Here is a 27013-nt window from a genome sequence, read left to right as displayed (position 1 = left end):
CTACGTGCAACCAACACAAGCTGTTGCAGTGAGCATCTGCCAGCTTCTGCTCGCTGCGCGACGCGACGCACGTCGGGGCTGGCTGCTGTATACACGTAAAGAACAATATGTATCCCGTGCCCATCGAGAATGTCATTTACTATACATTGATGGTATAGATACGGGATACAAGAATAAGCCTCGGTATTGTTTTCTCCTCCGTGATTGGCTTCAGAGCGCGCTTGCTCCAGTTCTCGCAATGCTGCACGTATCTCGGCGAAACGGACTGCGTGCGCACGCACGCGTGTTCGTCGTTACGCCGCTCTCGACGCCATTCATAGCTCGGATCTCGAGAGCTAATTGCGTTCATTTCAAGTACACGATGGCTGCGCGCATAATTAGGGCTCCGCGCCCGGGTCGCCCGGGCCTTGTTTCAACGCTGGATTTTGCAGTTTCCAGACTCCGCCGTTGGAGTAACGCGCGAGGAGGAAGGGTCTTGTGTCCCTTGCGGAACGGGGGCCACGCTAACTGAACTGCGGAACAGCGACAACTTGTGTGCTTTAGCCGCGTCTTTTCTTGCTTTTGCGCGCCGTCCGAGTCGACAGCCTTTAACGATGATACAGTGGTTGGTGCGCGCGCCTCCCGGGCTTCGCTGCTAGCTTGCTTGCTATTCCCTCCCTTTGAGTCCTTCTTTCCCCCGTGTGTTTCCTTGAAGTGTCACTTCCTGCTGACAGCGCGCGGACTGGCTCCGAAACTGCGGCGGTCGTGTTTGCGCTGCCGTCTTGCGAGGACAGCGAAGCCATTGTTAATGCTCTCGAAAGCGCTGGGAGACACCAGGAGGGGGGCGAGAGTTTATCAAACCGCGCCCCTTAGTTTATATTCGGCCCGCGGCGGGATGCGGGAACAAAAGCGCGCTACGCACTCCTTTGGCACTTTGTCTGCAAGTCCCTTTCAGGCGCAAACCTGACCATGAAGCGGTAAATATACGGGTAATGGTACGGTGTGCAGCTTAAAGTTAGTATTGTCAGGAACAGATGACTGCAATAACATCGAGGAAACAACAAATTCGTGATATCTTATGTCATTGTAGAGACACTTGCGGGTGCCTCTTCAGTCTCACTTTCAGGTCACGTGGTAGGTTAGGTATCATTGTGGATCCTGTGTTTCTAAAACTGGCACAAAATATATTATGCTGCCCGTACCAGTAATGCTGCCCTTTCTGATGTGCGCGGGTATCTTCTGCCACTCTTTATGGCATGAGAGGTAAAGCAAATGGACAGGAAAAGGGCACAACTCGTAGCGTAGTGCTTCTGGCCCCGTTCTTCTCGTCTGCCTCATTCATGCTAATCAATAAGTCAAAGGGCCATAGTACAGTCGGTATATTCATCATTCTTTAGTGGAAAGTTGAGATAAAACTGTCAGAGGGCCACGAGCTCCTCCTGCCTTCATTGTGCATTTTCTTGTGTGTAGTTTTACGCTGCAAATGGTCTAACCATTTCAGGGAGCCTGTACTGCTTATTGCCAGGAACAAACCACAGTGGTCGCATGAAGCGGGAGAGACAGCGCTCGCGGTCATGCGCAATAAGCGACATATGCTCTCCGCGAGTGTAAATGTATCCTTTGTGTGCGTGAGTGTATGTGTTTGTTTGTTTGGGTAAATGAGTGGGTGGGTGGGTGGGTGTGGGTGTGTGCAAATTCACTTCGGCTTGCCATTCTTGCGCACGCAGAACTTTGCGCGTTACAGCACGTGGTCTAGAGAAGCGTGTAGGAGCACTTCGGTTTCATGGCAACCTATTGGTAGCCAAGTGTGGCGAGATGGGCTTGTTGGTTAATCTTGAATGGCAGTAGTTGAGCGCTTAGTAAAGACGAGGACAAAAAAGGAGGCACATGGGCGCTACTCACATTAAAGAGGTTCAATTATCTTGACAGAGCCGAACAAAAGTGCCTTCGAATACACGTCACCGGCCACGTAAACCACAGTGCCACCGGGGAGCAATATGACAAGCTAGAGCGCACAAACAAGAAGAATGAAAATTTAGTTATACATACGCAAAAATTTCAACTCTTTGTTAGAAAACGTTAAGGAAGTCTTGTGGATACAGCAACCACGGTGATAATGAATCTGCTTACTCTCAATTATTAAGCGGGTGATTTCACACTATCTCCGATTTTATGGAAGAGGAGACACACACACACAAGCATGACAATGAGTAGCTAGAAAACCATCTGAAGGCGTTCTGTCAACTTTGCACTGATGCTCCTTAAGCCGTTCATTCACGCACCGTCCCGTTTGCCCAACGCAAGAACGGCCGCAGCGCAACGGAATGCGGTAGACGACCCCCAATTTGCCCTCAACGAACTTATTTGTGTGCATCTTCTTGCACCATTCTCATTCGGATCAGTTGCCCTACACAAACTACCCAGTTTTCTAAGTGGTGAGAGCACAACCTGTACATTGTCCCGAGTGGCTATTTCCTTTAGATTGTGCCAAACTTGGTGGATATACGGAGTGACGGCTACATTATGCTTCTCAAAAGGAGGCCCAACGTTCGTGTTCGAAACACCAAGACCAGTTCTTTTGATTCTGAGGATCCCTTCTGCGGCTGAAACTAACATGTCCATTGGATAGACGGACTTCGAAGGCCGTCAATCTTGCTCGTTGAAGCTGGATGACACTAAACGAGAACAAGACTTATCAAGTGCATTATTAAAGCACATCTTAGCGGTGCGCTTTACCAGTTTAGAATTGTTGGAATGAAATGCTAAAAGCGCTTTATTCGCCCCGGGTGAGTAACACCAACAGGCTATTGGTAGCGACTTGAGAGCGGCAGCGCCTACAACGTCCACTTTTCACATCGCAGCAACTTATAACTACCGAACAAACGCTAGTTTAAACATAGAAGCCGAGGCTTTCAAACGGACCTGTTGCTGTGTTCTTGCGAGTGGCCGAATCATTTCGAACAGAGCGGCGATCAACGCGGGACTTTTGGGCAGGGGCGTGTTGCAACGCCGGCCAACGCTTCTTTTCTTCAGACGAACGTGACAGCTGAAATAAACGCTCGCACTCGGCAGGGGCGAGTCAACCACTTTGTTCCCCTAGACGTATCGTGTCGCTGGAGATGACATAACGGTTGTTGTCGCGTCTTCGCGATGGCGAGGCCTGTCGCGCTGTATTTTTCCCGGGCTCCGCACACGCGAGGCGTCATTCTTTCCGCCTGGGGAGCAGTGGCCGAAATTGGCGTCCTCGACAGGACAACCGAAGCGATGCCCGGCAGCAAATTAGACAAAAGCAGCGGCATAGGACGCAAAATGGTCCTTAGCGGGGCAAAGAACGGCATGACCACCGCTTCGTGCTTGTAGGAAAAGACAGTCAAGGAAGGGTTCTCTCGCGCGATTGGCCCTGTTCCGGAGCCTTTGACGGCCGTCCCTTGCTGCCACCTCCCTTTCTTGCCTTCTCCAGTTGGGAAAACACAACAATGTTTTATTTCCTTAAAACCGTGCATTGCTGTGCAAGCTGGAGCCAGGTTTAGCCGATAGGGACGATCGAGTGTTTGGGAGCTCCCGCGCTGTCCGCATCGTCTGCTGCTGAAGATAGTTTGAACTAGTCAGATGTTCACAGGAAGATGAAGACTTAAAATTATCAAACAGTTGTCCAAAACTATTGATCATATCGAAATGGTTGGAAGACATTACTGGAAAACCTCCTGCGTGAATGTAAAATACATTAGGTAGTGGTACTGTAAAAGAGGTGTCGAAGCAAGCCTCTCGTGTTAAACGTGACAAGTCCTCCCTAGGTCACGCTTAACAAAACAACTACAACATACAATGTTCACTGCTGCCTAGTTGGGGCTTTGTGAAGTAGTAAAAAGTGACAGGCAAGTACAGTATGCATACATATATTTGTTTCCTAGGTGCTGCTTTGTTTATGTCGTCAGTGGTCCGATTTAAACACGTGCCGAGAACACTCTTCATTATCCCACGATATTGATATAGATATTTCGCTATTGGCTAATAGGATTCACTAGGACTACTTTGCGTCACAGTATGTGCATCTGTCTTTACAGGAGCCACATGTATGCTATATGCAACAGCTGATCGAAGTGAAAGCGCTTGGTTAATACATTTTCTACGGACAACCGTTATATAGACTGCGCGCAGAGATTGTTTTCGCAGACATTTTGCCAAGTATTCAAGTTACTGCAAATTCACTTTCTTGGCAGTGACAAGGAAACTTTTTTTTTATTTAACGAAAGCTTGTATGGCTTATCAAACGCGTTCACGGTTTCCCAGCGTTCACCTCGATGAGAACGCACGTATTCCATTCAGAAATTTACCCAACGCGCGGCAGGTGTATCGAAGGCGCGGCACCGCACCCTTTCCCGTGGGACTACTAGCCAGCTGGGAACGCTTAACGCTGCACGCTTTTCGTGTTACGAAGTAGTATCGCCGCGGCGAGTGCAAACCCGCTCGCGTCTTTCTCTCGCGGTGCGTCCCGGGGTCGTCCCTCGTCGATCGCTACTGGACCGTGTTAATCTTGTTTGGAGGAAGGCTCGTCGTCTTCGTTTCTCTGGGGGATGCACGCCAAACGAGGGTTGGGTGGGAGGAGGGTGTCGGTTTGAGACTCACAGCGACCAAACGATATGAGCAACAGATTATATATATATATATATATATATATATATATATATATATATATATATATATATATATATATATATATATATATATATATATATGCGCGCACACACACGCACACACACACGCACACACACACACACACACACACTGGGACGCGATTACGTGGGGATCTGAGCGGCTTTCATTCGGCTTCGTGTGCCCAGAGTCCCCAACTCGTCTATCTGCCTGCCTGGTAGGGTTCGGGGTTGTGATTCTTCTTTCTTCGATTCTGCGCGCCGGCCACAGATCGGAAATGAAAACGGCGCTGCGCGCTGTGTGTGCCCGAGGGCGGAGCAGCGGAGCGTGATTGCCTCCTGTGCCACCGCTTCGCTCGCCAGCGCTCTGCGGGGGGGGGGGGGGGGGGGGGGGGGGGAAGTCCGCGCAGTGGGGGCGGGTCGTTTAGATTGCTGAAATATGGTACCCCCCTTACCTCACACACCCCCTTACCACGATTGCCTCTTTTGTCTTACCTCTGGCGGGCCGGGAAGAGTTGGAGGTCAGTGCGCCTTCGCGCGCTTCGTGGATGCCTCGCGGGCGAGCGCTAATAAAAGTGGCGACGTGAGACTCATGTTGAATTCGGGATTATTAGGACGGCCGTGGAATTTGTCCTTAGGGCTTCGAGCTTTAGCTATATATTGTGCCAGGTGAAATGAAACAAGTAACCGCAATAATCTCGCGCTGAAATGTTGGAAAGACGGAGCAAGTGCGTTCAAGTGGAGTGGATGCTTCTTTCTTTATCTGTTCATTTGTCTATTTCTTTAGGTATTTATTTCGTTCTTGCAGTCCCGAAGGAGTGCAATATCATTCTTCTTAAGACCTCAGAGGTTTCGGTGCTGGTCTCCCATTTTGCCAGTGCTGCAGTGGTGTCGGATGAGGGTAACGTCAGCGGTCTTCTCGCTTAGAACCTCCGACTGGCCCTGCTAAGTACTGCTATATTTACTCTTCCAAGGACTTGACTAAATGTTGGTTATTTAATGCTTGATTTCATGCAAGGTGTATTCAATTTTATTCCTCGAAACATGATATGAGTACACATGTTTGTAGGTGAACGTATTTAACTAGCAAGTGCGTAGCTAGGGTCGCCGGTAAATACGTGCAGCTGTTGTGAGCGTTTTCGTCGTACAATATGAGCTGTCTTTTAATTAGTTTCCGTACGCGTTTAGACGTCAACGGGATTACAAGCTTTATTTTTATTTATGTATTTTCTTTCGACCGCAACGGATACGATCCTTGTGACACTTATCACGTATTGGTGTGATCTTCTGTTTGGCGTGCAGTGTGATTAGGCGACAGAAACCGCTAAAAAAATAGTTATTCTCTTTCATGATATATATTATACGAAGCGGCAGCTCTACGGTATGAGCCAACGAAAAGTCTAGCAGATGGAAGCGCGATGGTATATGAATCTACTGTCCCGAAACGGCATTGGCCCAACGTTTAAATCCCAAAAGAAGGCGCATTTTTCTTCAACTGTGAAGCTTACTTTCTGGGAAACTTTTGTAAGTTTCTTTTATCGGTTTGTGCCAGTCCCATTCGTAGATGACAATTTGGGCTTTATTTCGAGAAATTCCTTCAACCTCGCAGCCTTCCACACAAGTGGGGCCGAATTCACGATGCTTTTCGTTCGTACGTGCTATGTGCCATTGGCCAGCCGCACTCGATGATGATTTGGCAGGCATAACGATGGGCTGAAATTTACTCTTACGAACAATTCTAAAGCGTCAGAACATTTTACAGAGAAGCTGTCAAGGGAACTTGCGCAGTCATTTTCGTTCTGTGAAGGCTGCCGTGCTGTGGCATTCCCGGTATCAAAAGAGCCAGCTAGGCAACCTGCGTCGTAATCTCGAGTAGATGCTTTGAAACGCAATTAAAAAGAATTATATAATAAAAGCTGCCACCTTGCACAACCTTTCTCGCGTGCTTATCTTAGCTCGTATGTTTGTTTGTTTTTTCTTGCGTCGCGCCAGCCGGCTCCACTTTCGAGTTCAGCTAGCGGGAGCTTGAATCGGCAAACATTTTGCGAGTGTCGCATCTGGAGCTTTTGGCTAACGATCAGTTTTTGTGAATACGGGCTCCGAGTTGCTAATTGCAAGAGAAATAGAGTGAGCCTACAGGTAGCTCCGTCGGTCCACGGCAATCTGTACACAACGAAACGGAACGGATCAAAAACGAACGTACAGGCGGAGAACTCGGACAAGCACGAAAAGCGCTCGCCCTTTCTGTCCGTTCCATCTGCCGCGGGGCCGCCTAATTGCGCGCGAAGAAAATGAAGAGAGCGAGAGAGAGCCGGGGCACGTCCCGCTTAAAGGCGGGACGGTGGTGTCTATGTGCGCGTCTCTCGCGGACTGTCCGTTCTCCGGGGCTCGCAATTAACGGATAGACGAGTGACCCTAATTGCGCCTGCAGTTGACACCGGTGCTTCCTATACTCCGCCCACTCCGCCCCCCCCCCCTTCCCGCTGCCCTCTGGCAACGGCGGTCAGTGCCATTTTGTTTCCGCTCTGTCGGACTAAGACGAAGACAACTACGGCGCCAGCGGAGCAAAAAACGGAGTCGGGACACGGGGGGGCAAAGCCTTTTGTCGACTGCTTCGCGACCCTATGGGGTGTGAGACGACGTGACCGTGCAACGACACCCAGGACTAAAACCGTGCAACGCTCTGTAAATCGCGGCTGGAGCCACCTAATTGGAGGCTGAAATCGCAAAGAGTTATGCCAACACGCACACACATGCACACACACACACACGCACACGCACACAAACACAGACGCACACGCACACACACACACACACACACGCACACGCACGCACGCACGCACGCACGCTCGCACCCACGCACCCACGCACTGAGAGACAGAGAGAGAGAGAGAGATGTTTAGCGAACAAAAGACGGAGATCGGCCACAGGCAGGTATAGGGTTTGTGAGAGGCTGGCTGGTGCCATTTCACCTCCAGTTATGTTATTTCACTTGACAGGAAAATTTGATTTTGCCTAAACAAATGAATGAGGTGAAAACAACCGGCTGAAGTAGCTTAGTGGCTATGGCGATGCGTTGTTGGGCCCGAAGTCACGGGTTCGGTCCCAGCTGCGGCGGCCGCATTTCGATAAAAGAGAAATGCAAAGAAACATTCGTGTACTTAGACTTAGGTATACGCTAAAGAACCCCTGGCGGTGAAAATTATTCTGGAGTATCACACTACGACTTGCCGCACAATTAGGCCGTAGTTCTGGCGCCTAATACTTTGCGTACTAATTTAATAGGAGTAATAAAGAAATGAAATTGAACGTACGTGTCTCTGTGCTGCTTCTCCACGCATAAGGCTTGAGGAAGAAGACTAGAGAGAAAAAGTGGAGTGGTGAAGTTTGCAACAATAAGCAGAGAGAGTTATGTGCAGGCACTATGTGAACAAGTGCAGTATGTGGGCGCTGCAAGCGCATTGAGCCTGAACAACAACAAAAAAAAAACGCGCGTGCTTACAGTGCAGGCAATTGTGGCCGACTTGTACGCTGACCATCTCAATTCCTTGCTGCACGACCGCGGGGACTGACATACATAATCAAAAATAGCACAGAAAGCTGCCCCTTCCATTGGTTGTACCCGTTCTGTACCTGCTCACAGGTCGTGAAAAAAAAATAATCTCATCTGGTCACCAAAGAGACCGCTTGTGGGCTTCATTAATGCTGATCCCGATAATCGAGTGCATACTTTGTCGCATAATTCGTTGTCGCGACTGACTAATGTGTGGAAGCCGTCAAATCGCGATCATTGTTATCTTCGTAGCTCGCATTATCTGGCGCCATCTTCCAGCTTCATAGGCGCTGCACGCTTTCTTCGAGCGATAAGAGAACGCTGAGCACATCTGTCCCCGCGTGCCCAGCCTGGTTCCGCGCCCACACTTCCTCGGCCAGTTCTTTATTCTCCCGTTTCTTTCTTCGGCTCCGTCCCTGCGAAGCGAGACCGGCAGTGTATCGCACTCATCGGGGCCAACGCTAATGCGGACCGGCTAGGTCGTTAACTCGAAATGCCGCTTTTTCCGCGTCAACGCGCGCTCACTTCGGCGTTGAGTTCTCTGATCTGGTCGCCTTGTACTTGCACAAAAAAAAAGAAGAGATGGGCAGCGAGAGAATGACGGGTGGGAACAAAACTTTCTCGTCTGCCTTTCTTTTTTTCCTCTGTACTCGCAGTAACAGTTGTTTCATGCAAGCGCTTCTCTTTTTTCTTTGTTCTTTCTTTCTGCCTTTCCTTCTTTGAGCCACATATCACGTCCAATGGCTCTCAAGAGCTTTGTCTTTCAACTTATTGCGATACTGGCCCCTCTTTCGGCAAGTCGACAACGAACAGTTGGTTCGCACGTTTGGTGCTCACCCGTCGTCCGCATCTCGAGTTCTTTCATGTACGGATCATATATACGCGTTTTTCTGTGACAAGTTTAATACCAAGTCGCTGCTTATTAACCGCCGCATGTGCTTCGAGGTGCTCTCGCGTGATGTCCGGTGACGTCACTTCGCCGGCGCCGTTAGTGTCCTTTGCGCAATCTTGTTTGAAGTTCTGCACAAAATTGAGTTCGCGTCATCTATCAGGATAAAATCTGTCCGGCAGTGAGTTTCGACGCCGTAACGTTGCAGAAGTGTGTTGCCTTTACTTTCTTCCAAGTTTTGAGTCTGTCTTGCTGTATGCACTTAGTCGACAGCACTTCCAATCCTGAAATTAAAAGTTGACAGAAACGGCTAAGTGGGAGCTGGGTCAACGCCTTGCTTATCACTCTTTAGTACGTTCTGCATGAGATGGACTGACTTCCTAGCCACTTTGTTTAGGTTTGCTTGTATGATTAGAAACGTTTCTCGATTTTTTTCTTGGTAACCCAGGAGAAAAGAGTAGCATATATCTTTTTTTTCATTATTCTGTGTCTTTTTCGAAGCGCCGCCGAAAGAAAACTGAATTGCTAAGCATCCAATTTCATGCGGCGTGCTTTGAAAAGTCGGGATCAAAAACTCAATCTCTTAAGGCGATCTACGTGAGTCAACGTCAACAGCCAAGTGTTCGAAGTTGCAATCTCTGTTTGCGCGTGAAACCTTGTGCTATACATTACCATGCGAGAGAAAAGCCGGGAGAGATGATATGAAGCTGACACGGTGGACAGGAAGCATACCGGATAAGTTAAACAAAAGTAAATAACATAAACACATACAGCTTGGCAGGCTCGCTACGGGATCATGTCTCAATGTTACGATCTTGCAGCTACACCGCTCGACCACGAAAGTTTTAAAGTGGCAGCTCACGTTTGCCGAAACAAACCGAAGCATTCGCCCGGGAAGCTTTCGTGCTGAGAGCTCCGTGACGAAGATTGATCGAGCTGGGTTGGAGCTTGGTGGCGGCGCGGCCACTTTTGCTCTCCCATCGCTATTACCGTGCATCGTCTTGCGGAGGCTCGTACGGGCCATGAACTGAATACAGCTAGCTTGCTGTCCAACGTGTCGTCACTGTCCCGCAACCCCGCACTGGCAAGTCACTGCACTCAACAGCACTGAGTCCAACGCGCTGGTCAATAACGCAAGACGCCCGCGTGCTGAGAGTTTCGCGAATTCGACTCCTGATTGGTTGGACTCCTACTTCTAGCTGAGGCTATGCTGCACGATATTGAGTGGGCGGAGCAGTGCAAAAAACTTGGCCGGAGGAGCACAAAAAAAAATATTATTTTTTGTTCATTCTACTCGCGACGCTGTTGGAGTTGCGCCCTAGGATAACTTTTAAGTTTCCCGTCAAAAGTCTCAAGGCACGCTGTCAGACGTTGCAGCATCCCCGATAAGGGTTCTTCGGCGGTGCTGCATGTTTCCGACATTCCGACCGGACGAGGCCGACAGCCGTCTCAAGTCGGAGCACCGCGTTCATCTGGCAGAGGATGTGCGGCTTGAACTGTATCGGCGTTTTCAACTGAATGCGCAAAGAGGAAAAATATCAGCACATCCGCCTTGTTCCAGGAAGCAACGGAAGAGTAGTGGAGGGGAAGATATGTCGGCGCTCTGGCCATGAAACTCGGAAGTCTTGGACAGAGAGAGAGAGAGCGTGCGCGCGGAAGAAGAGCCATTACTCTGATTCAATCGTCTACGAAATGATGCAGAAAGAAGGTCGCGCGATATGTGATGACCCTCCAAGAGACTAGAACTGCGCAACACCGCTATACACATGCGAACATCAAGGCGACACGTGTAGGTTTATATTCACTTGGCTGGAGACGCTCCTGAAATTACGTCGAGTCCCATTAAGGGAATCGTCCGGTGACGCTATGAACATTCCAAAACTTAAAGTTGGTCGCTTTCACCTACGTGCGAAATAAGCCACACGTTTCATTTTTCGCTTTTTTTTTGTGTCAGGGACCAAAGAACTGCCGAGGCGTACATACATAAATGATTGTCCCTCTTTCACGCAAAACGTGATATCATTGGGCTGCACACTATGACATCATATCTGGCTCGTAGCCCTGTGTACGCGAGTAGGCTGCCGCTGAATATGGACAAAAGCTGCTCAGCGAGCAGCTTTTGGTGAGCAATAATGGTGAAATTCTATAGAAAAAGCCAGGCATGAGACGTCGAGGGATCGTGTGGAATTCCTGTCATTACGCACCGCTGTCCACGAATAAATTAAGACAGGTATTTCATGAAACAAACTTTCAGAGCTGCTTAATTTGGTCATCTAAGTCTAGCTAGAGCAACCTTGCTTGAAAAGCACGGGTGTTCTTTTTTATTTTTCACGTTTAAAATCGCAGAACAGGTTTGAGAGAGATGATAATGTTCCTAGCTAAATGATTCAAAGCATTATAGTCATCGCCACGTACAAACCTAGCAACTTTTGATTCCCTATTCAGTTGCAAGTGAGCGCCTTTGTTCATCGCCTCTCTACCGCGTATGCTTAATGCTCACTTCCGCACTTAACGATGCTTTCGCGGCTTGCTGAACAAAAGTTCCGACGAAGCAGTTAAGTACGGCGAAAGGCCTCCTGAGCTTCCTCATCGGCAGTAGACCAATAAAGCTGCCAAAAGAAGAGCTTCAGGAATTAAGGCAGCGCTGATGGTTTCATAGGCGCAGTCTTTACAATAGCACGCTGAGATCTCCAGGCAAAGGCCGATTAAATGCGAGTGTACCTGTGGGAGAAAATGCAGCCGTCAGCATCTTTCTCGAATAATCGCAAAGAAAACGCTAACGCTATTTGGTAACCCCGCTTGAGCGCTGGTTCGATTGCTACAGACTCGTGGACAAGCTAAATAAAAGGAACACAAACCACACGCGCTCATTCCCAACTTATGCAAAAGCTATACAAATTCTTGTAGTCCGCGATGGACTACAAACGCCTGCGAGCCATCTTTCCTTGTGTGCACATAGCGTTAGATTCATTCATTCATTCATTCGTTCATTCATTCGGTTGATTGATTGATTGATTGAGTGATTTATTTATTTATTTATTTATTTATTTATTTATTTATTTATTTATTTATTTATTCCAAGGAAGGAAGGAAAAAGTGGAGAAGGAATGGCAGGGAGGTTAACCAGTTTAGGTTAACCGGTTTGCTACCCTACACATGGGAGCGGGATGGGGAGATGAAAGATGGGGAAGGTAAAGAGAGAGAGAGCACATAGCACAGCACACACATCGTCAGTTAGAGTCTATTACTCTTGCGTGGTACGTGATATCACTGTCACAGCCGCTTGTCCAATCCCGTCTCTTTCAAAAACCGAAGTAGTCCCTTCGTAGCCTTCAGCTGCGATGTCTTCTGTCGGTGGCATGGGAAAATCGTTTCGAGGGACAATGGTCTTGTGTTAAGGTGCGCTAGAACGGATGCCAGGGACTGTCGCTGAGCATTATATTCAGGACAGTCGCACAGGTTGTTTTCTAGCGTCTCCTCGCAAAGATAGGCATTGCAGAGAGCGTTGTCGGCCATTGATACCAAAATTTCAAGAGCAACACACAGGCTTTGAATGACCCCGTCGCGGGGAGGACTCAGGATTGATGTCAACGTGTATCATGCTCTCAGTGTGGTTTAACGTGGTCTCAAAACGTGATGCAGGAGCGCTCCCGCGTTCCACCCCCATCGAACTGCGCGTGCTTCACCGGGAGCCCAACCCGCGACTACGTGCTCAGTAGCAGAGCGCTGTGGCCAGTGGGACCCGCAGCGGTAGGTGCACTTAACTGCGCCGCCGTACTCACCTGAGGAAAATGCGCTCGCGGGCTTTTCATCTCAACGGGCGGGTGAGCAGGCGAGTTAGCTCGAGGAGAGGGAAAAAAAAAACACCCGGGAAAGCCGTCAACTCCGCGCTAGAGCGCGCGGCCCACGCCTTTCGCGGCCCACCGCCAAAATAGCCTCCGAGAATAGCAACGCCAAGTGCCGCCGGCTTTCGACCGGCGGCAGTCTTGCCGGGCAGCACCGCCTGTCGGACGAAATGTCGTCCAGCGGTTACGTTAATGGCCAGCGGCATCTCGGTGCAGCGTTTACCAGCAGCGCTGCCTCGTAGTCACGTGCAGATATGGAGGCGGTGAAAGAGCCGACGAGAGAAAATGTTTATCTTTACAGACGCTCGAGTGCTTCGCTGCTGCGGCCATGTCGCCACCGGCTAGGCTGCAAGTTGAGCTCACTACTCGGACATGCAGTTCTCTAGCCTAGGCCTATATGTATGCAAAGTTCTCCTGTCGTCTGTCATGCATATGTTTTGGGGGGGGGAGGGGGGGGTTGTTGTCGTCTGCTGTAAGTCTTTCAAAATACTAAAAAAGTTATGCCGCTCCTCGCTTAGACGAATGCCCAAATTTTCGCGTGACTGCGTAGCCTTCCTGCGGAAAGCAAGGAGACTGATAAGGTATGACACTCATAGGAATTACAAGCCTGCGCTGTAGACAGTGATGGCCAGCAAGGTGTGATTTGGGCAGCTTGTTGATTCATCACTGAGGCGTTCAGTGTAGCGAAACTGTAGAATCAGGAAGCAGATGAAGAATAGGACACACACACCGCGCTTGTAATGAAGTGTGATTTGGTCGCATAAACTCAATGACACGCAAGAAGTCAAACAAAAATGTGGCTGGTCGCTTGGGATTGAGTTTGCATTTTATTTTTATTTTTCAGCTAGCATGCCGTTATTACTAAGTATCCTCTCACTCATGTTTGTCTTAGGAATCAGGCACGCGGTGGCGGTTGTGGACGAAGTTTGCAGGACCTGCAACAGTGAAATTACTGACATTGCCAACAAGTGCATGATAACACAAGCCCTGAAATGCGTTGAATAGATAACGTGACGTCAACTGGATCGAGTTAAGGATCGGTTTATTATGTACCTTCAATGATGTTGAAGATGCAGATAGTAATATTCAACTTCATAGAAACTCTCTCTAACGAAACTCAATTATGCATGTAAGAGACAGAATCCTCTGCCGATATCGCGTCATTCATAGGAACGTTTCAAAAAGAATAACCGCGTTCGTTATCAACGTGGCTATAACACGCACGTTCCCTCTAACGGACATCAGCCCTCTGGTGGTGCTTTCTTTTTTTCGTGCTCATGGCATCTCATTTACTCTGATTCTCAGACTCTTGGCAACCGGTGTAAAGACAGCGTTAACCGTGATTTAAAATCTGAGCCGCTCTAACAAGGTGAAAAAAAAACATGCCTGGGCTACGAACGCAGCAATTCGTCCGCCCTCTTCGCTGGATGAGAACGAACTTATCAAAAAATGCGCTAGTGCTAAAAAAAAGGGGGGGGGGGGGGGGGGGTCGAGCCTTTCGCCAACACGCTCGCCCCCGGGGAACCACTTAATCGGGAATGGAGCCTCGACAACGTACGTAATTTCCGTCCGTCGAAATTAAATTGCCCGTCGATTCTACTTTTCAGGCGGCGCCTAACAAGTTGTTAATGAGATCTTCCGTGAAATGGGCATTTGTAAAGAATGAACGAGTTGCTTTCTTCTCTTTTTTTTTTGTTCATACTAGCGTGAATACATTACGCGTGCGTCGCCGTATTTAAAGCCTCGTATCAAATTTTCTGCCGCTGCTACCGACGTCATAGCTATTCCCAGATCCATGGTGCCAGTGGCCGTATACAAAAGAAGTAAGGAAAATAAAAAAAGGTAAAGTCGACGGCATCTCAAAAGCAAGGAGGAAAGCGGCGCACAATGCAGTGGCTCGGTTCGTTGCAGTGAAGCGAATGCCTAGTCAAGGGTAAAGAAATGCTCGCTCCAAACGAGCTCGTGGATGTGACAGGGAGAAACGCGTCAGTACCAGGCCACCTCGCAAAAACGAAGCGAAAAAAAGTGCAAGAAGAATGCACGCGCGGATAATTATAAAGTGAAGTGGCTGAGGCAACGAAGACATCTCTCGCTCTAAAGCCTCAATACACCGGTTTTTAAAAACATCGCACACGCTCTGGAGAGGCGGGTAACCTTGCTTTAGCTGCACTTGCGATGCCATCTCCTGCCACTTTGAAATTGTTTGGCAAATTTCTTTCCTTTCTTTTCTTTTTCTAATTTCGCAAAATGGAAACCTTGGTGCTTCTGCGCAACGCAGACGATGCACTACCCTAATACTTGTAATTTTTTTTAATCTTATTTGTAGCTCGAGCGCGAATGAAACTTGAGGCCCTCAACGATAACAGTGAAAGAAAATTAAGAAAAAAAGAAAGAAAAAGTGTCTGACTCAAGTACTGTTACGTTGAAAAAATGTAGTTTAAAAGTGAGAAATTCAATTTTCCACACGCTTGCTTCGTTTTCTTAGCGAAAAAAAAACGAAAGCTATTACGGTTGAGCCAACAACACCGTGAAGGTTAATGAAAATCTGGAACTGACATCAAATAAAGCGCAATGACGACCGGCTTTTTTCACTGCACCCTTGCACCTCTTTGTTTCGGCAGAAGGGGGAGAGAGTTTTACCAACGAGAACGTCCACTCTTCTAGACTATATATCTGCGTTTTTGGTAGAGCGACATGGCCGCTGTATAGCGACGAGGCTTTAGTGGTTCTGTTTTCTGAGCGTAGCAAACAGGACGTTTCGAAAGAAAACGTGCAATTTATTTATTCTTTTAAACTTCTTTTTTTCTTCTTCTTTCAACGCAGCCCTAGCCATCGTTCTTTTCATCTTGTTTTGTTCGTACCCTGCGATGAGTGGGTTCATCAAGATCGGCCTCAATGAAGACTTCGAGATTTCTTACGCGGTGTTTTCGCGAAATAGCGTAGCTATACCGGTCGGGAAAAGGTGCAATTTTTGTTAACGTCCCCTCTGTCAGTGCGCACCAGATGAGCACAAAAAGGATTGACGAACAAAGAACGCCAGAGTCAGTTTGTCTTTCGAATACCGTACAGCGTTGTGAAAGGTCGCGCTTGCGTCAGCTAACCCGTATCAGTATTAGCTTTCGAGATATGCGGCGTGAAACTTGCGGCAAAGGTGCGCTGTTGTCCCACTTACCTTTTTAACAAAACGACGTTTTGTGCATTGAAGCCCAAAGCAACTCTAACGCGAATGTATTTCGTCGCACAAATTGGGAATGATTATATCGAGACTCGTGTCATCCTGACAACTTGTTCCAAGGTCATACGCTTGCGAAATAACTGGTTACAATTCTTTTTAAATTGCAATACGCGCCGTCAAATAATTAGTTAAAAGCTTAATTAGTGCAGTTCTGTTAATTCGACGATAATGCATATCTATTTTTCGGGGGAGTAATGTCCGCCTCTTCTGGTAATCCAGCCGAATGACTAGTATTGTGCTGTCACGCGCGAATTTAGAAGATTCTGTATGATCTAAAAAAATTTTTTAATGAGCGCTATCTGCCTAACTGTATTACCAATTCCATGCGAAAAGTAGTGCGCCGCCACGTTATTGATGCGAAAGCGTCGAATTTCCCGTCGAGCGAAAGCTCCGGTGGTGTATGTAGCAGCGAAACTTCCCATTGGCTGCGACGCCACGTCACAAGTGCGTGACGTCACCCTCGCTCTCGGATGCCTGTGTGTTCCGCACGTTCCTTGCCCGCGCAAGCTCTCGCCTGAGTTCTCACTGCGCCTTGGTAAGGCCAAATCAAAAGGCGCCGAGTGTCCCAACGCGCTCGCTTGCCTGCGAGAAGTTCATAACTCGAAGAACCACCCAGCGACGTTCAAATGGACATTACAGAGTTATAGCTCAGCGAGCCAGCGGGTATAGCGGACCCAGCAGGTGAGCGTAGACGCCACTGCGTAGTTGTACCGTGCATGCGAACTGGCGTCTAGGCTGGCCCGCTGGGCCTCTGGCTCGCTGAGCTATAACTCTCAATTAACGCTTTCACATTCACAACTCATAAGAAGTGCTTAAGGGTCTCGTGCTGCAAAAAAAAAAATCCGGGATCTAGCGTGGACCATCTGTTTGCAAAAGATCATTCCGAACCATGCATGCCCAACCACGCAGGCCCTCCGTATAGCGCAAAGAAGTTGCTGAACTAATTGAATTTCTCAAAGTAATATGCCTAAGAAAATTGTAAAGTACGACTTACACACAACCTACAGGCGAGATAGCGTCGGATTGCAATTTGAATATACGAGAAAAGATAATTCTGTTACGCGGAGACTAAACACAAACACCTTTTCCAGTGTTTCTACCATTCATACATCAGCACGCCCGGTTCCTTGCAACACCTCCAGATGGCCCTCGCTTCCGTGCACCGCGCCCAACGCATGAGGCCGCGTTTCTGCAAGAAAGCTCGCCTTCGTGCAAAGCGTTAGCTGTCAGCGTTTCCCGGTAAACATCACGGTTACGCAAGCTGCAGGTGCCTGGATGTCCGAGAAGCAGTCAGGGATCTTTGAATGCTATCGCGTTACACTCTTAAATGCGAAGCTTAAGCGTCCTCCAATCTTTGTATTGCGATAGCAGTTATGCGGACACCCCAGGCGCGTTTGTGCTGTCGTTGTCGTAGGCGGAGTCGGCGTCGCCGTGTTGTCCTAGGGCCATAAGATCGTTGCCGCGCGCCGTATGCTATATGTGCGAGTGAAAGCTTTCGAGGGTGAGCCGACGGGGGTGTCTCGCTCTTGCGCGCACAAGGGAAGAAGGCACGGAGGAAGCGCGCTGTCTTCCGTCGCTCGCAAGGCACCAGTGGGAGGGGAGATGGTGGAGCGTTCTACTCCGGCGGAAGCTGCGTATGGCGCGGTCGCACGGGCCCTATCTTGGAAGCGATCTGCGATGGGAACAGAGTCTAGGTGCGTCGACGGCTTATAGCTTAGCGTGCGTTGTGTTTGCCTTGCGTCCGCGCCGCTCAATTTGCGTTGAAACGATAGGCAGCACGAAGATCACTTCGCTCGGTGCTGCCATCGCATTTCGTCGCGCCAGCATTAGCATAGCGAGTGTCCGCGGTCATCGAGTATGATGTTTTCATGTTTGGCTGTGCGCGTGTGACACCATGATTGTTCGTAAGCGAATGCTTACAAGTTTATACCGCCGATAAGACTACCATTCTCACTTCTTAAGGTGTCTGCTAATTTGCTATCGCAATCAATGCTTCGCCTGTCGGATGAGACTTCGACTTATTATATTTTTTTTTTGTGCGCCAACAGTTCTTTCTGTCATGGCAATAAAAAAAATAAAAGCCTGGCGCGTCGCTGGCTTTCCAATATTCTGAAACATTTCCAGAAGCCAATTTATTAGATAGTTCGCAGCTCTATATCATCGCTTTTCTCTGCGTATCCTTCGCAGTTTAAAATTGACGTCTCTTCAAATTTGATTTAGGTCTGAGGAAACAGGAAAGTGTGTGCACTACCAGAAATTCGCGTCTCCATCTCCACTTATGACTTTCTCCAACAGTCTTTCGGTGCTATTTTCTTTCCAAGAACGCTCTTCACGAATTTCGGCACTGTGCTCACCTAATAGTAGGCTCAACTTCTTTTACGCGAGACAGACCTATAGTTTCTCAATTGAAATCGCATCGCACTGTGCGCTGACATTTAGGCTGGTCGACAAGCATCCCCCGGTAGTCAAACAACGATTTCCCGAAATAGCGGCAATGAAAACTTCGATTCGCCAACGGTTGGCGTCAATACAAGGTGCTTCAGCTCTTTCTAAAGACCAAAACACTGAAAACAGTACTCTTGTGTTTCAGTTTCATGTTCGAATGAGCAGGTAAAACGACTTTTTGAGTTTTATTTCTATATCTATATCAATAACTTTCTTTATTCTGAGGAACTCCGCCCAGTGCTTTCTACGCGTGCTTAGTTCCAAGCATAAAGCTTGAATTTTCGGCGCATTGATTGATTGATTGATTGATTGATTGATTGATTGATTGATTGATTGATTGATTGATTGATTGATTGATTGATTGATTGATTGATTGATTGATTGATTGATTGATTGATTGGTTGATTGATTTGCTTCGACTTCCCGTAGCAATATCCTGGTTATAAGTGTCAGCCTAGCGGAGAATTCTGACTGGGTTTTCACTACATGGAGATTTATGACGTGTACCCAAGCCTAAGTGCACAACTGTTCTGCATTCCACTCGCATCAAAATACAGCCGTGGGGCTAGGCATCGCACCCACGACCAGTTGGTCAGAAAAAGAATGCCACAGCCGTAGATCCATCGCTGTGGGTACTTATACTTCGGCGATACAGTGATCCTGGCGGAGAGACCAAATCCAGAAACTCGCCTATAATGCCCGCCTCTATAGAGAACCAAACGCGGGTAGCATGCTTTTTTCGTTCTTGAAGCGCTCGGGTTTCGCTAAAAATTTATCTCGCCGATCCATCACAGAAAGCCCAGCTTCACCATTCGTGCTTCTAAAAGCCGTGCACGCTTTTAGCGATGCGGAGACAGCCGGCTTCCGAGCCAATATCGATGCTGGATGGAAGAGTCACGCGCGATAGGTGTGTCTTAAAAAGGAATCCTTCGCGTGTCAAGGGAGCAACTAAACACCGAAACGTCGATGGACACGTCTCGAAAGAAATGTTCCTCCTTGCAGTGCAGCAGCCGCCAGCAGCTGTCTCGGCATCGGTAAAATCAAGTCTGACGCCCAGAATAAAAGCCTTCGTTTCGCCGGTCACACAGGGCACATCCCCGAAATAAAGAAAGTAAACATTAGTACGACTTCAGTCTGCACGGGGAAAAAAAAAGAAAGTCATGTGTGCGTTTTGAAAACACCGCCCTCCGAGGAGGAATCGAAGGAAGGTGCTGAAAAGCGAAAGTTGTAAACATTGGGGACGGAAAGAGCTGAAGCGACGCGGGAGAACGCGAAAGGCACACTTGTCGCATTGTTTCCGATTTTTCCGTTAAAAGAAGAGCTTCATCTTGATACTAACTTTAGAAGAAAAATAAAGAACGGAGGAAGACGGAGAGATGGAAGCTTCAACTGGTGAAACCAGCCAGCCGAGTCAACGCTTTCTTTCCTGTATACCTTCTCCTTGTCTTTCTTTTCTTCTCTAGGCATCTTCGCATCCGCGTCGTTTTTTTTTTTTTATCGCTGTCAACTTCGATGTTTCGAACGTGTGTAGTATGATGTTGGCAAGGGCAAGGAGACGCGGGACTGAGGAGACGTTTGCTCTCATCTCTTCGAGCCGCTTCGACTTTTGTCTCTCCTGTTCAGCTTCCGATCCGTTCAACTCTTATGAAACTATGCCAGTGCTTTTATAACCAGGAATCACTGATTCAGTGCGTTGCTTCCAAACTTGGCGCCGTTTCGATATTGTAGAGTGTAGCGCTTATTGTCTTTTGGACCTCAAGTGCGATGCAGCAGCTTTTTCCAGAAGCAGTCCATTTTCCAGCATCACTTATTGGAGAGACCGCCAGATGAATGCCTGAAATAAAAAGACGACCATGCGTCACTTACGTTTGGTCGTCTTCTGGTATTGTGTTGAACTAATGAAAGATCAAAAGTAAGTACGGTGGTTCACTGTACACAAATGAGTCCTTTCTAGATGGTGCACTCTTTCTGCGAAGACGAGAGCACTCGGGAGAACTCCATCGGGTGGCTCTTTAAACCCTAAGCTATATCTCCACTAAGCTTAACTCCACCCCGCTTGGCTACGGAGGAGTTGGCAGAACTGTCTCGCGAAAATTGCTATGCCTAATTATTTATTTACCCGCGCACAATGTGATCACGTCGGTGCCTAAAGTGGTACCTTCCGAGTATTGGACCAGTTCTGCCGTTTGTAGCGGGATTGAAGTGTAAAATTATTTGCCCTTTTGTTATTTTTTTTTACTTACCAATAGTTTAACGCATCAACACCAGATAGCTACTAACTAGCCTTTTGGTTAAAGTCGTTTGGTTAAAAATGTGAAAGAACTAAATACTAGTTGCGTACACATGACGCAATGTCACAGTCTGTTTATCAGGGCTTCGCGAGTTCTTAGAAACGTTTCATCTTTTCACCTTCAATGTGAAGTTATCGTGTTTTTTTTATTTATTTGACTGGTCTTTCAGCCTCGCCCGTCTTAATCTGCAATATTTATGTATGTTGATTGAAAAACATAAAAATATGGCACTTGAGCTTGTATCCATTTCTCTAATGAATATTTATTAATCACAATGACCAGAACATTTAAAGGTACTTGTTTATTTACGACACAATCGTCGTACTCCGTCTCCTGTAAGCAGTCATTCCCAAACTGTTCTAGCGTCGCAAGAGCACTGATTTTATAGAAGCAAGAATCTTTGCTCTCTTGAGGCAGCTTCATAGAGACGCTGTGCCCTCCCTTTTCATTGCTATCCCTACCCGTTTTTTTTTTTTTAATGCCGTGAAAGAAGTCTGGTGCACGCACTACGCAAAGGGTTTTTTATTTTTATTTTTATTTTTGTTAGTGGTTCAACATAGTGAGAGAATATGAGCGTAAAGGCACTGATGTTGGCCAAAGTAACCGTCCGGTTGGCTACTCCATATTGGGAGAAGGGTGAAAGGTAGAAAAGATGAGGAGAAACGAGAGAATGTAAGAACTTGTAGCCGTGAACGCAACGGAAGCTCGTGACAAAAGTTGCACTTCTTCATACTGTCCCGAAACTCTTCAATGCTAGCTCGTAGTGCCTGTACCTCGTATTGAAGCTTTGAATCGAAAGTTCCGCTGCGCATTTATACCGCCTGCCATTTCGTGCCTGCGTGCCCACGTGTGCTTATGTTCGTAATTGATGAAAACAGTGCATTGCTGAATTTATGCCCGCTTTGATTTTAGGCATCCTCTCCTTGTTAGCTAGGTAACAGGCCCTGTAAACAAATCAGTAATGCGACTATGGAAAACGGCTCTGTCGAAGGGAAGGCATGCGAGTTGCGACCTCTCAGGGAGCACCCGCATAGACAGAGCTGCGTGAACATGTCGTCGTTGCCGATGGCGGTCTGAGCTGCAGATATGAACTAATGTAGCGAGCCTGGCGTGTGTTTGTAACCCAACGTGTACCGCAATTGCAGCTCGATTAGTCATTTCAGCGTCATTAAGCCGCCCCGGCCCCAGGCACGAGCTCCCGTGTAAGATGGCTGTGAAGACGTCGTACGGTTTATTTATCGAGTAAATACTGTCTTTGGATAAGCCTTTGTCCTGTCAGAGGGACGATCGTAAACGACTCGCGGAAATATTGATTCCTACAGCGGTTTAAACAGCCCAGATGTATCGTAGGCCCTATGATAATGTGCGCTAAGCACTATTCCTGGGATGCTATACGGAGCTCTTTGTTTATGCTATGCGATTTCTCTAGGACTTAGCTGTCGTCTAGGCAGCCTGAATCGGGCAGTAAGCGTGCAGTAACTGCGACGAAGTAAGAATACGGGGTATTTCTCTATCTCTCTTTCTCTATCTCTCTGTCTTTTCTTCTTCGTTTGTCCCACAGTCCATTTTCTTAAACAAGAATGTTTTCCTTTATCTTTTGGTATGTTTTCGAGTGTTACGTGTACGTCCATTACCCAACACACCATATACAATAATTTTTCGATTTTGGTGTCCTTAAAGAACCAGGTTGATCTTTCTTTATTCCTTTTTCTTTATTTGACGTTCTGCATTTGTTTGCTAATGTTGAAGATTGCGTGAGTTTTCGTTCTTGTGCTGATGGCGTTCGTGCCGGAAAGCTGTCCGAAGTTCTGTTCCGCAACGCATGAGCACAATTTGCAAAGGCGTTCTTTTCATTTCGTCTCATTAGCATTATTGCACTGCAAGCGAAACCCTCGCCAAACCCTGTCGCTCGTTCCAGTCGGTGCGTAGTGGGGCAATGATGCAACCAAACGCAGTTTGTCGTGAGCGCATTTAAGCTGACCCGCATCTGACCCGACCGAGTACTCGTTAAGTAGTCTGTTTGCGAAATTCATTTGCGCCGACGATAAAGCGCTCCCATGCAGCAGGTCTGAAGAGGGAGAGGGTGCACGATACGTCCACGCATGTGCATGTCTCGAAATGCTCTTTTGTCACAGAGAGATTCCACTGCATACTTGAACAGCCAGTTATTGCACCAAGCAAACGCGCCTGTGGGGGGACTTCATTATGCAGCCGAGCGACACAAAAGCGCGTTGCCGCCCTGTTACGTAACAGCGCCGCAGGCAAACGTTTACAGTCTATCACTTATTCTTGCGTTTCGTACAGATCGGATCCGCGATATAGGCGTAGGTGCTGCCGTTCCGTTATTGCCTCGCGTGTGTCTTCTGAAGTGCATCGGTTGCGCGTGGGCTTCTCGGGAGCTGGTCGGGTCCCCCAGGGGTCGCCTACAGCCGCGGTCCACCTTTGTCTCGCCTTTCCCTCTAACGGACACGGGTCTAAACGCGCGCTGGCGTCGACGAACATCACCTGCCGCCAACCTTCTTGTTCCTAATCATATTCTGGTGGAAGTGCCCTTGCGTCTCCAGCCGCTTGTCCTCCTTTCGAAAGAAGTAACACGTAAATGTGCAAATGGGAGAGACATGCGCAGAGAGATGGAGGAGGTAGCACAGAGGAGTGGTCATTGTTGACTTCCCCTAGAGTGCTCCGATACTCCGCGTCAGTTTAAATGCGTGCAGCGTCGGATAGGCCGACGGTGCCCTGAGTCACATCGTGTCGCAGTAGGAAGTAGTGCCAAACACCCTCAAGTGCTCGAACTAAATGCATATTATCCTTCACTCGCGTCCGAAACGATTGATGACTCCATTTTATTGTCATAATGTACATTTTGCCACGTCGTCTGTTTACCCGTTTTGAAAGCAGACAGTACAATGATTGCCTAATACTTAGTGGTGCCGCGTCGCTTAGCTTTGTGACACTGAGCCGTTTTTTTTTTTAAGTCATTCCAATATTGTTCATGTGAAAAATGCATCTAGATAGTCAATTAATCTGTCTAGCCCATGGTTCGCACTTTATATTCACGCGTACGCTTACTACCTCGATATCTCTACTAACGCAATCGCTTGTGCAAACAGGAGGCTGCGCAGTGCAACACGGCGAAATAACTATTAAAATGCAAACACACAAAAAAAGAAAACAATTATCTGCGTATAGTATGGCTCGCTCTCAGATGTAGCGCCTATATTCGCGTACTGTTTACCAAGAGTTGAGAACTATTTTTTGTCAACGAATGTATGCCTCTACAACGTCACTTTAGGAATAATTCCTATCTGTGAAGGTGAACAAAAAAAAAAGAAAGGCTGGTGTCAGGTTGGGCTTGAAGAGCAATTAGAATGTCTCCCCTCTTATATTTGACCCCGCTGCACACTATACATTCGCTTTCCGTGATTGGCTAACGCCAGCTGTGACCTTCGTAGCGCTGCACTCATTCCGTGACGCAACACGCGGACGAAGCGCCATCGGGCTCGGAGCGTGGGCATTATTTATTGCGTTCCCGATGCGTGCTCGTCACGGCTCATCGTGCGTGTGCCCGCGAGTCGGCCCGTCATTGTCGTCGACGCCATCACTCTTGCAGGAGTGGAGCCGTCCCGCTGGCGCCGTTTTCGCAGCACTGGCCCAGTGGGACCGGAAGACGTCCGAGTGATAAATTAATCGCGCGCCCCGAAACTTCGATTGCCGCGCGACGCTTCCTGCTGTTTCGCGAAGCGGTTGAGAAATACTCTTGTCGCCGATTCGTCCTCACCTACAGAATGGCAGTTTCTCGGCCTGTATTCACGGAGCGCGGGTCGCGCGCGAGAATCGATCGGTGCTCTGGCGCGGACTTGAACCCCCCTCATTGAGCTCTGTACTCGTGTTAGGACGTATCCGCACGAGCAATCTACGTTTTTTTTTTCTCCCAGTTGTAAATCGCAAGCAGTTAGACTTCAAAAGCAGGCATTGTCCAAGGCGACTTTGTGCATCAAGTGCTCCTATGAGACGAAAAATCGATAGTCTTATTGTCTCTGTTGTTTTTTTAATGGTGACCGACAAAGACTCTGTTGGCATTATATTACTAAAAACGTTCAAAGAAATAGACATTTTATCCTTTGCTTTCTTTTAGATTATTTGCTTTTCACTAAAGTACTTGAATGGTAGGAAAATATGCAGAAAAAAACTTCGAAACGAACCAAAAGCAGGCACGTCAGACACTAATTGCATTTCTTCCATCGGCGGAACCAACAAACCACGCTTCGGGTTCCATCTACATCGGTGTGTGTGTGTGTGCGTGTGTAACTATAGCAAACGTCGTCGAGAGACAATAGTGTCTGCAGCGTAGTCCTGCAGGGCGCCTCGTTTTGTGTTCTCAGAAGGTTAGCGTGCGCGGTCGTGGCGCCCCCAAACGACTGGGTAAACACTCGGCAAAGGGGTTCGAGCCACGCGGCTCAGTTGCTTTGTCTTGGGTGGCCTGCTTCGCGGACGTTCACGTTGTCTCGCTCAGCAGTGACGTGCAGCGTCGGGGAAGCTACAGACCTGGCTTTGCATTAAGAAAAGCCACGTCATCAGAAATGTCGCAGCCAAGCAATCTTCCTGATTAGCAGGCGTTGACTTAGTTCAGGCCAATCACTATGATAAATGATACGACACCGAGTGCGTTCAGACACTCCCGAAGCTCTCTTGATTACTAGCAGTGGTGTGATGGCGGCTCCTGACCAGACAATGTCAACCGCAGCTTCCGCATCGGTGCGCGTATCTCCGTCGACATTGCATAGGGCTGGCTCGTCGTTTACTTGGACCCGCACAAGTGTCGAGGCTTTCGTCTCGGGCGGCAGGGCGGCATAGGCTAGACAAGCATTATAACTCAGCGTCGGAGAGTTTGTTCTCGTGCAGTACAGTATTTTGTTCCGTTCGGGGCGGAAATGCTTGGTTATGGTCGCAGACCACTCGTTGTTTTTAAATGCTCAATGAAGTGAACTTTGATTCGCACTGAAATGCGAGTCATATTGATACGAATCTTTGACAGTTGACATAGTGTAACGCAGCTCTCTCTCTCTCTTCTCTCTCTTCGCAAAGCATAGTTTTGCAGTCGTGGTTCGATAGGGAGGCCAGAGAATCGCAGGAAATGACCGGAAAGGGGAGGCGGGAGCTGCAGACGTAAAGAGGGAGTGGTTATTGATTCTCATGGAAATGGGAAAACGTGGCCGAGACAATACTGGAGGCACGTCCTGACACCAAGTTGGAACCTGAGCAAAGTACGATTGGCTGGTGGAAGGAGCTCGTCGTATACGTACATCGATAACGACAGAACGGAGATGACAAAATAGAATCTGCTTGCCTTTGTCTTTTCTTTTGTTTTGTCTTTTTGTATTGCTGAGAAAAGTGATACTCTTTCAGGGCCAAAAGGATGTAGATGTGCTTGTGTGGCAGTCATTAGCGCGTCCTCGTGCAACACTGACTCTAGCACACAAAAAATTATGCTTGCGAACTTCCTGCGTTGTGATTAATCAGGCACTATTTGTACAAATCCAACGTCCTTAAAAAGCATTCGCTAATCACTCTAAGAGAAGTTTTCGAATTGTATACCTTTGGTCTTGTAGTAATAAGATTGCTCAAGCAGCACAATGCCAATGGCTCCTGGCGTGTGACAAACGCCTTCTCGGTGTCAAAATGGAGATTACGCTTCAAACGTGCTTGCGTTTTTGTGTGCATGGACCACAGTAATCATTGGACGATATCCGCGCTTGAGTTACCACGTCCCGCATCACGGTATCGATGCCGCTGGGTGACATGTTTGCTTCGGGCAGGGAGAGACGTGACATCGCCTGCTCTTTGATTGCATCTTGTCTAGGCAGATGAATTCAGCTCCTGCGTACAACGTCCCTGACGACGCCTCCATTGAAACTCGAGTCGGCCTTGTCGCGTTTCCCATTCGCTGATGAGAAAATGTGCACTGCGTAAGGATACTTCGCAAAGTGCTCGTATCCATTTCTTTTTTTCATTTACCTTAGCGGGTAGCATCATCATTTATTTCTTTCTTTATATTTACCATAGCTGGGAAAACAATATCAGGTTGTATTTGCTTGTCACATAGTTCTGATCTGTGGTAAAGCTC

General features: G+C 48.0%; 1 protein-coding gene across 3 annotated transcripts in view; it reads left to right on the top strand.

Moving 5' to 3' along the window:
• Nucleotides 1–27013, top strand: part of LOC135906249 (suppressor of lurcher protein 1-like) — a 495728-nt gene that overhangs the window by 370174 nt on the left and 98541 nt on the right. The gene's annotated exons all lie outside the window — the stretch shown is intronic.

The sequence above is a fragment of the Dermacentor albipictus genome, chromosome 5 (assembly GCF_038994185.2).
Source record: "Dermacentor albipictus isolate Rhodes 1998 colony chromosome 5, USDA_Dalb.pri_finalv2, whole genome shotgun sequence".
Lineage (NCBI taxonomy): Eukaryota > Metazoa > Arthropoda > Arachnida > Ixodida > Ixodidae > Dermacentor > Dermacentor albipictus.
This window is presented reverse-complemented; position numbering and strand designations above follow the sequence as displayed.